Below are 10,215 nucleotides of genomic sequence, written 5' to 3' on the forward strand. Positions count from 1 at the left end.
AGGAAGGTATATCGGGAAATGGGTTTACCTGAGCCAATGTGTAACTATCAGGAGATTTAATACACGGCTAATTACTACAACTAGTTCCCTGCTTGGACTGCTGTATTTTTTACTCACTTTGGGAAACCAGGGCCCTCTCCTTAGCATGGAGTTGCTATAGAGAGCATCAAAAGAACACATGAATTGTAGGATCAGACCAAATGTGTCCATGCAAAATCTCTAGGCTTTTCCAAGGAGGCAGGGCAACAAATTTAACAGCAGACACAGTAAAACAGTCCTCACTTCCAAGTGAAATCCCAGATAACATTTTAAATACAGAGAATGCACACATAGCTTTTTCACATCAGCTCAAATGGAAAGATCTTACTACAGTTGCTTCCAATGAAACTCAGATTTTAGCTTTTGTGTCTATCTGGAAGAAGGGGAACACCAGTTACAAGCCATCATAAAACAAATATATCACATTCACCAAAATGATTTCCAGGGCTTAAAAATAGCCTTTGCTTAAGGAAAAAAATACCCCCATTAACCAATAGTTACAGTATGTTTTTGTTATAAAAATAGAAATGAATGAGACATATGCTTTACATGTGAATTGCAAATGTTATGTGTATTTATGAGCTTTGCTCCTGTCACATAACTCCCTGGGCCTAGGGGCTTCTTGGATTTCATCTCTGGCAAAGATCAGTCTTGTCCCAATTACAGTTCCAGTAATTTCCCTGGCAGAGCCTATATTCCCTCATGAGATATTTAAGAGTACATATGATAATTCAATACCATTTGGGTGTTTTTAAAGGGGCAGCTACCGGAATATCACTTTCTCTGTTCATACTATGGTAAATTGGTAGAAGGGCAATTTGTTATTGTCAAGCTCCTAGAATAAACAGAAAACCCTCATATCTACTTATATGCTCACAAAATAAAACAATTGTATCCCAATATGCCAGCAGTTGGTGGGAAATGACCAGAGAATCAAGCTGTTTTCAGGTTAAGAAAGCTGGACCATTACCTTAAGTAGCAAAATAGTGAGTTGCGCTGTAAAAAATAAAAATCATTTCTGGACAGAACCCAAAACTGCACAGGAAAATGTGCAGAATTTTTAAAAATGCCTTCTGCGTATAAACAAATACGAAACTAGATATGCAATAAAAAAGAAAAACAAGGACAAGGATTAAAGATTAGGCAAAAATAATCACTGATTATAATCAATGGGAACAGAATGTGAAGAAAGACAAGGCTATGTCCCAGACTGCCAGTACCAGAGGCTATTTATCAAGGTCTTAACATGGTCCTACATATTCAGTAAACTGCCTGGCCAGGCATCCTCTCTATTTTATGTTTGTGCAATGCGTGGTTCTTTAATGGGTGTGACTTTTCCAATTGTCAGTGGGTTTTTGTTTTGTTTTTTACCAGAGAATAATTCTTTATTTCATCACCCCCAACACACATGCGCAGAGACTGCTGATCCCTAGCACTGGTCTTCTGCCTTGGTGCCATAGACCTCCACCTCCAATTGTCAGTGTTGAATTTAATTTTCTTAGCGCCATAGTACTCCAGTTTGATGAAATCATTTTTCTTTCATTTATTCCAATATTGAAAATGTCTGTAGTTCTTCTCCAATTTAGATCACCTTCTAATCTGACATGTATACTAGGCATTGCAACCTTTCGTTTAATGATGGACATATCACAGGTTGAACACCACCACATACTTGTCAATCTACATTTATGATGTTTCTCCACTGTGGTATCAATCTGCTAATAATCAAGTAAAGGACTGAATGTGTATAGCCGGGCTATTGTTCTTCTTATTATTATCAGCATAGCATAATATGGCTCCTTATGCCATGCCACAACATACCATTCATTTCTTACATCCCCAAGATAGTTGTCTGCAGTGGGAGAAGGGGTGCACAGTGATTGACCATCAATCTGACACAATTAAATTAAATTAAATTTGTACTGAGTACAATTTTTAAAACCTTCTAGAAGAAACAGCTATATAGATCACTTTCATCAAGGCTTCTTTTACAATGTGGAACAAAAGTCATATTCATAAATGTTCTTTTTCTGGTTAACCTCTGTAAAATTCTGAAATGCTATTTGCCAGAGCATCAAAACATGCCACTTACTAAACTTCCACATGATAAAAATGGGAGTGCATGAATGGAAAGTGGTCGATACCTAAACTGGATGTACCGTATTTTTCGTCCTATAAGACGCACTTTTTCCCCTCCAAAAATGAAGGGGAAATGTGTGTGCGTCCTATGGGGCGAATGCAGGCTTTCGCTGAAGCCTGGAGAGCGAGAGGGGTCGGTGCGCACCGACCCCTCTCGCTCTCCAGGCTTCAGGAAGCTATCCGCAAGTCTTGCAAACCCGGCGGGAGGTCCCGCGGGCTGCCAAGGCTTGCGGGCAGCAGCCTGCAGCCCAAAAGCTCGGGGGACAGCGGGGAGGCGCAGCGCCGCCACCCCGCTATTCCCCGACCTGGTCTGGAGGCTGGCGGGGGGGGGGGGAGAAGCAGGCTTGCTTTCCCCCCCCCTGACAGCCCCACAACCTCGGGGGACAGCGGGGAGGCGCAGGGCCGCCACCCCGCTATTCCCCCACCTGATCTGGAGGCTGGCGGGGGGGAGAAGCAGGCTTGCTTTTCCCCCCTGCCAGCCCCACAACCTGGGGGATAGCGGGGAGGCGGAGAACCGCCACCCCGCTATTCCCCGACCTGATCTGGAGGCTGGGGGGGGGGAAGAAGCAGGCTTGCTTTCCCCCCCTGCCAGCCCCACAACCTCGGAGGATAGCAGGGAGGCGGAGCACCGCCACCCCGCTATTCTCCGACATGATCTGGAGGCTGGTGGGGGGGAGAAGCAGGCTTGCTTTTCCCCCCTGCCACCCCCACAACCTCGGGGGATAGCGGGGAGGCGGAGAACCGCCACCCCGCTATTCCCCGACCTGATCTGGAGGCTGGGGGGGGGGAGAAGCAGGCTTGCTTTTCCCCACTGACAGCCCCACAACCTCGGAGGATAGCGGGGAGGCGGAGCACCGCCACCCCGCTATTCCCCGACCTGATCTGGAGGCTGGCAGGGGGAAAAGCAGGCTTGCTTTTCCCCACTGACAGCCCCACAACCTTGGGGGATAGCGGGGAGGCGGAGCACCGCCACCCCGCTATTCCCCCACCTGATCTGGAGGCTGGGGGGGGGGGGGGAGAGAGAAGCAAGCTTGCTTCTTCCCATCACCAGCCCCACAAGCTCAGAGGACAGCGGGGCAAGCCGCTGCCCCACGGAGGCTAGAGAGGCTGTCCCTGAAGGCAGAAGAGGGAGACGGTGCGCTCCGTCTCCCTCTTCTAGCTTGGGTATGGCTGCGCAAACCTGGGGGGGAAATAAAATTTTTTTTCTTGATTTCCCCCCCCAAAAACTAGGTGCGTCCTATGGGCCGGTGCGTCCTATAGGGCGAAAAATACGGTAATTATTTCACAAAAGGGAGCTTGCTCCCAAGGGCCATCATATAATGCTACTGAATAATGTGATTATTAAACGCTGACTGCTACCCTCAAACCATCTAATTAAGGTATGTTTTACTAAAGTATGTGGTGCTTCTGAGGAAGAGATAGTCTGCAAGTGGCAGCCACCATATGTATAAATAATAAAAAAGGGAATGCGTATTTTTAAAACCACAAGGTAATACAGAATGCATTTTACAGGGTATCAGAGCCATATGATAATATTCATCTAGAAAACCAATTATCTCAAGAGAGCAAAAGAAATGAAGAATCACAACAGTGAACAAAAAATAAAACCTATAAAATCTACATACAGGTGGGAAAGAAGGAAACACAACACAGCACATCAACACAGCAGTTATCTCTAAAGTAAACATGCAAAACGAACGGTGGCTTCTTAGTTCAATCTATGGTTATACCTTATTTCTTACACTCATCACTGACTGGGGAAAAATCAATTGCAGATGTGACTTAAAGAGAAAAATCAATGGATTAAAATACATTTTTTTTAAATTGTCAGGACCAACCCAAGACGTTTTGCTGCCTGAAGCAAAGGAAAAGATGGTGCCTCCTCCCTTCCCCCTCCACATACAGAAGCCAATGGAGACCAGCAGTTCAATCATACTTCAGCATTAGCAATAGGACAGCATCCTCCACAGCACCAAAGGACAACAGGTTACGTTAAAGGGAAATGGAGAGCCTATCTTCCATTGCTGCTCCCTGCCCTTGAACACCTTCTGCCTAAGACAGCCTCCTCACTTTGTCTAATGGTAGGGCCAGCATGGCTACCTTTGATTTTTCCAAGTCCACATACCATCTCTGAAAGCCTAGGACTTAGGTACATCATGAGTTCATTGCTGTAAGATCAATTGTATCATACACCAAATGAGAAATATTTATTTTACCACCATTGGTTGTTTCTACCTGACTGAACCAGCAAAACGCCAGATATTTAGCAAGTCTGGGAAAAGATTAGGAATTACGCAAGGAGATAATAGTGATGTCATATGAGTAATTCACTGTCTGCTCCAGTACACGCTTAAATCCACTGATGAACAAGATTAACAAACTAGATGACTGGGGATGTTGGACAATATACAGCATACTGCATAAATAAGTGACTGTCACATATTTGCCTTATGGGAACCCTCTGTGAGAAGAGATTTAAAGTCTGAAAACAAACACATGAAACTCTAGGAGCTTGGAATTTCATATGGAGCTAGGGTTAGCTAATAAACACTATAGCTAATAATCTGTAATCTAGAACAAAAACAAAAACACGCAAGAGAAGACATTTGACTGGAAACAAATCGGCCTGGCCTACTTTCATGACTTTAGCAGAAATTTACAGACATTGGCTGGTAAAGTTTTTAACAGCATTGACCTAAGTGTTACCACCTGTTAATATCTGCAGATTAAAAGCACAACAGCAGGGAGCAGTAATAAAAAGAAAAGTGACACCACAGTAGGGAGAGATGAATGGGTTCTACCCAGTGAGAAACGATGAGTGGAAGATGGTGGGATAGTATATGATATCATACTACATTAGGATAAGAGACGAGATTTTACCCAGCTGTCTGTATTCTGCTAATGGCTTTTGTTTTTAAGTATTGCTACCTCCCTCAAAACTTTAGGATAGGGCAAGCTGCGGGTCCAAAGAAATAAACTGGCCATAATGTGTTTAGGTGCAAATCTAATATTTTGGAACATTTAAATGGCAATTCCTTTTTCTAAGGCTGGATACTTCTCTAATTCTGCTCAGTCCCTAAAATATTTCTGGCAACCTACTTCAAAAAGGATGGAAGTGATAGCTGAGAGAAATATTTATTTATTAAGGAGCATTTGCATTGCCAATGGAGGAAAGAGAAGTACAGAGTAAGATAACAAGCCCAGACTTGTCCCGAATAAGATAGGACAAAGGTGATCAATCAGTAATTTCTACCCTTTGCATAAGATAGGGACTAATGTCAGATGTTCAGACCTGCATTCGATTAAAAGTGCAGCCTGATCCTACCCATGTTTGCTTAGAAGTACGTACAATGGAGTTCAGCAGAGTTCACACACACCCCAAGCTAGTGTTTAAGATTGTATTTCCCTATGTCAACAATCACTTCCTCTTTTTTACAGCAACTTATCACTATTTCAGAATTGCTGCCTAACCTTCTACGTCACTCTCCTGAGGACATGCATCTTACAGACTATAGTTTTGTAACATATTCATTATGATGAAAGGGAGTTCATAGATTGCCGTGAGAAATTGCTGTTAATTCCCACCCCACCCCAGGTTCAGGGTGAGGGAATCCCCATATGCAAGTACTATACTACTTATTAGCAGATAGGTGTGGTGAAAGAACAAGTCTGAACTGACCCTGAAGTCTTTTAGCAGGCAGAGGATATAGAGATAAAGAAAAACTTAAAGCAACAATTACAACTGCAATCTGAGAGAATGCAGTGGCATTTGACAGTTCAAGCAGGCATATGGTGCAGAGAATTACCAAAAATGGGCCAGTGCCCAGATGTCTGTACTTCAAAACCGATACGTTATCTCCCTTCCCAACAGACAGTATTCAGTCACTAGTTTATCAATTGTCATAAATGTCTATTTACAACAGCATTTGGAAACGCCATCCTAGTATTCCTGGGAATTACTTGTAGGTGGGTCTTCCGTAATCAGACTAGTAAATTTAACTCTAATTCAAATATCATGAGTCAGCCCTTCAAAGTCCAATATTCTGAGTTAAAAAGGAATACTGTATTGTAGAAATAATGAATATACACTCATATTATTTGCCACCTGCTATATAATCTTTTTTCCAGGGTCTAGTTCTGAAGCATTTCTCCACACTTATGAGGGCTAGAAGCTTATTTGAAGCGAACCTCGGATTTCAAGATTATCATAACTGTAAGGACTGGAGTGCTGAAGCTAACACAATTATTGTGGAGTTTACAGATATAATCACAGCAAATAAAAATGTTCACTGGGATTTTAACTACTGTGCTCTGCAATGTTGATTAGACAAAGGCCATTATAAAACCAAAACATTATACATACCAAGTGGGTGACGTGATCATTTTTCATAGGTCCAGCTTTGACTGTTTGGTATTTCTTAAACAGGCAGGCAGCAGAACTGATGGGTAGATATATCTCAGCTATATAAAGAGCGCTTTGTTACAAATAATAATTTAATACTGCTTTTTAATTGTGCTGAATATGTCAATAGGCACACCATACTGGCTGCTGCCATTGAAACATGCTCAGAAATTGGCTGCTTTAACCTCTTACTTTCTATTGCTGAATTGCTGATTGCTGAAACTGAGTTTGTAATTTATAGAATAATACATTGACTCTGAACCATTGATTTAACCAGGAATTTTCAACAGGGTGTGTGTAAAACAGGTATGTATGCTCCAAGGCCATATAGTGAGTAAATTTTAAAGCAAACAAAACTACCTTGGATCATGGATTTGCCATACCACAATTCTAAAGCAGCCGTGTGAGAATACAGAATATAAAACATTTGGACGGTGTCTCTCCCCCATACCCAGACCCAGTATTCTTTGATAACACTTTAAACTGCTGGTTCAGTTCAGAACTAAGCTGAGAGGAACTGACCGATGGCTATGTATTCAAGCAAAGCAATGTAGATGTTAACATTTGTATACACCCTCTTCATACACATAGACAAAATATATTAAATGGAATATAACAGAAATATCAGATAAGCTGCCATTGCAGTGAGATATTGTTGGACTCCAGCTCCCATCTCACCTGACCGGTGGATATCCACCAACATCTGAAACTAAACATTTAAAAAATAATAATAATCAACATGACTACTAATTATTTTGTCAGTGGGGGCACATGCTCAAGCCGGCTTTATTTCTCTCTTATTTTTATAGATGCGATTTGCTTTATCTTTTTATTAAAGGCACGAGGACAACGCTGAATTATTAATTTTTTGGGGGGGGGATGCAGGGATCACGCCTTGCGTTACGTAAGAAAGAGAAGAAAAGACTTGAGTCGAGTGCCGCGGGGGTTGTTGTTGATCAGTGCGTCAGACTTGGGTTTCCCTTTTGGTGCGTGTGCGGCAGACAGCGCGAGTGCGCTTCCTCACGTTTCGCCGCTTGAGGCAGACACGACAGGATCCACCCCCTGTCCGTCCCCACAACGAATGTTTGCCGGGATCGACCTCTGGTCCAGATCTCCGAATATTGTGAGGCGGACACACGCCGTATTGTTTTTAACACTCGATTGGGAGCCGCCCAGAGTGGCTGGGGAAACTCAGCTAGATGAGCGGGGTACAAATAATAAATTATTATTAATTATTATAAGAGGGAATCCCGATTTCAAACCGCCCCACCCCCACCAGTCGCTCCCGGAGCGTCACTTCCAGACACCAAAGCCCCCGGGATCTCAGAAATCAAAACAAACCAGCTTCCCTCTCGGTCTCTTGCTGTGGGGCAGCCGGCACCTCGCCGCCCTCAGCCCTCGCTTTCTAATTACAGCTCCACCCCAAAACAAAACAGACCTTCCCGCTGCCATGGCAACCGAGCCCTACCTTCCCTGCTGCTTTGGCAACGGAGCCCCACCTCCCTGAGCTGCTATGACAACCGGGAGCCTCCTCCTCCCCTCAGCGGGTGACGCCGCCGCCTGCGTGGCTAACGATTTCTGAAGGGGAAGGGAGAAAGAGCGATGACGTTGCGGGGCTCGTTTCCGTGGTTACTACGCGCTGACGTCGGTGTGTTTTGTGAGCGCCCAACGTTCTTGCCGTCGCCAGAGCAACGTCAGTTAGCCAGCCAAAGCTCAGCAACAGGGACGGGATTGGTCGATGCGCAGGAGAGGAGCTCTGGGATTGGCGGGCGCTTTGCTCAGGCCTGAACAGGTGGGCCTACCTGGCCCTGAACCTGCAACGGGGGTCAGACGGGGACGGGAGGAGAAGGATGGAAGCGTTCGCACGGAGTCTCTGGACTGTTGGGGGAAAGCTGTTTACATACGGGGAAAAGCAGACCTCATTTGCTTCTTGAGGTTGTGTGTATCGTTCTGGTACCATGGACACGTGTTTATGCACTATCAAGTATTGAATACCGTTAGGATTCCTCAAACTTCTACGACTTCTCTATTGGATATCAATTTTATCCCCCCCAAAAAAAAAGCAGTTTTGGTCATTAATTTTTATCAGTGCCATAAAATATGGAACACATGTATAACTGCCTCTTGTACAACACCTGTTTGTTGAGGCATTATGGATCCTTAAGAATTAGCACCAAACCTGCAACTAAATTGTCATGTCTGATGATTTTTGTATGATAGATTATTGCTACATCAATTGTTGTTTCGAACCGTATGTGTGTATACTGTGAACAAGGAAGTGGGTAACATCCTCAGATGTAGCAAGCTACATGTGGGTTTCATGCTAATTGTCTGTGGGGGAATGGTGCATTTAATATGGTAACATCTATACATTACGTTTAACATATTTTGTTTATGTGTCTGAAGAGAGAGTATACACGTGAACATCTGCATCACTTATTTGTGTACATGTTTATGGCTGGCTACATGCTTGAAAGTCTTGCATGACATTCTGTGTGTATCTGTATTTATTCCTCAACACATATGCGGACCTATGCAGTTTAAAATATTGCTTGAGTAGCCATTCATTTTAAATATTGTTCTGTATTGGTTTTGAATGTTTTTATGTTATTGTACACCACCTTGAGGTTTTGCAAGAGGGCTGTATATAAATACTTTTGTAAATCAATAATAAACAAACATGTGCATTAATGTGTATTCATTACCCCAAGGAAGAGATCATTTTGTACTCTTAGCTTGACCATATATTTTTCATGCTGAACCCTTGCTGTGTTTCTCCTCACTCGTTCCCACCCACCTGTGCTGCCCAGTGCTTCCCTGCACTTTTAAGGAGCAGCTGTACATTGTTATTTCCTCTGTCCAATAACACTAATAATTTTGAACTATGACAGGTACTATATGTAAACAGTACTTTATCCCAGTAGCACAAATGCCGCTTTCAAAGGGTAGGTCAGTTTTATTGCATGTCTGGTTCCTTGCTGCTGTGCGGGTGGAGCACTATTCGTGGGTAGCATATCTGCTTCCTGCTTGGCCCAGGGATGGGCACTTACCTGTATTTGATTGACGATCTTTTCAGATAAATAAATATTACTCAGGTGTTGTGCAAGATCGAGACAGGTTTTCTTCAAGTAGCACTTCCGTTGCTGGCTCATTACTCTCCATTTGTGAATTTAGCACACGTGCAGATGCTATGCAGAAATTAGCTATGCTTTTGGCTTGTGTATCTTGTAATATGTCTTTGATAGTGTGATCTATGAAAGTGCAATACCATATCCAACTTTAATAAATATTATTATGTTTCTGAGGATACAAACATGGCACCATTCTGCCTCTTTTTTTGATTCCCCCATTGCTCATACTTCCAAAACCTGACCTCTAGAGAGGGACATCAGACATGGTACTACTTAGAAATAATCCTACAGTTCACTTGTTCTTCTAAAGACACAGGATTTATAGGCATATAACAAGCTGTAGCCACAAGTTATACATCATCATTATGATAGCACATTTTCAAAGCTTAGCAGGGTCTGCTATGGTTTCAAGTTGGAAGGGAGACCACATGTTGAGATTCCTGCATTGCAGGGGGTTGGACTAGCTGTCCCTCAGAGTCCCTTCCAACTCTATAATGCTGTGAT

The 10,215-nt window shown here is 43.3% G+C and overlaps 1 long non-coding RNA gene across 1 annotated transcript; it reads right to left on the reverse strand.

Annotated features, from left to right (window-relative positions):
• Positions 1 to 7,330: 7,330 nt before the first annotated feature.
• Positions 7,331 to 9,887, reverse strand: LOC310681390. Its single transcript, XR_014513242.1, has 2 exons — positions 8,049 to 9,887; positions 7,331 to 7,775 (listed from the first exon to the last, which is right to left on the reverse strand). It is a non-coding gene; the product is annotated as an uncharacterized lncRNA (long non-coding RNA).
• Positions 9,888 to 10,215: the final 328 nt, after the last annotated feature.

This window comes from Podarcis tiliguerta (genome assembly GCF_965153285.1).
Source record: "Podarcis tiliguerta genome assembly, chromosome: 1".
Classification (NCBI taxonomy): domain Eukaryota; kingdom Metazoa; phylum Chordata; class Lepidosauria; order Squamata; family Lacertidae; genus Podarcis; species Podarcis tiliguerta.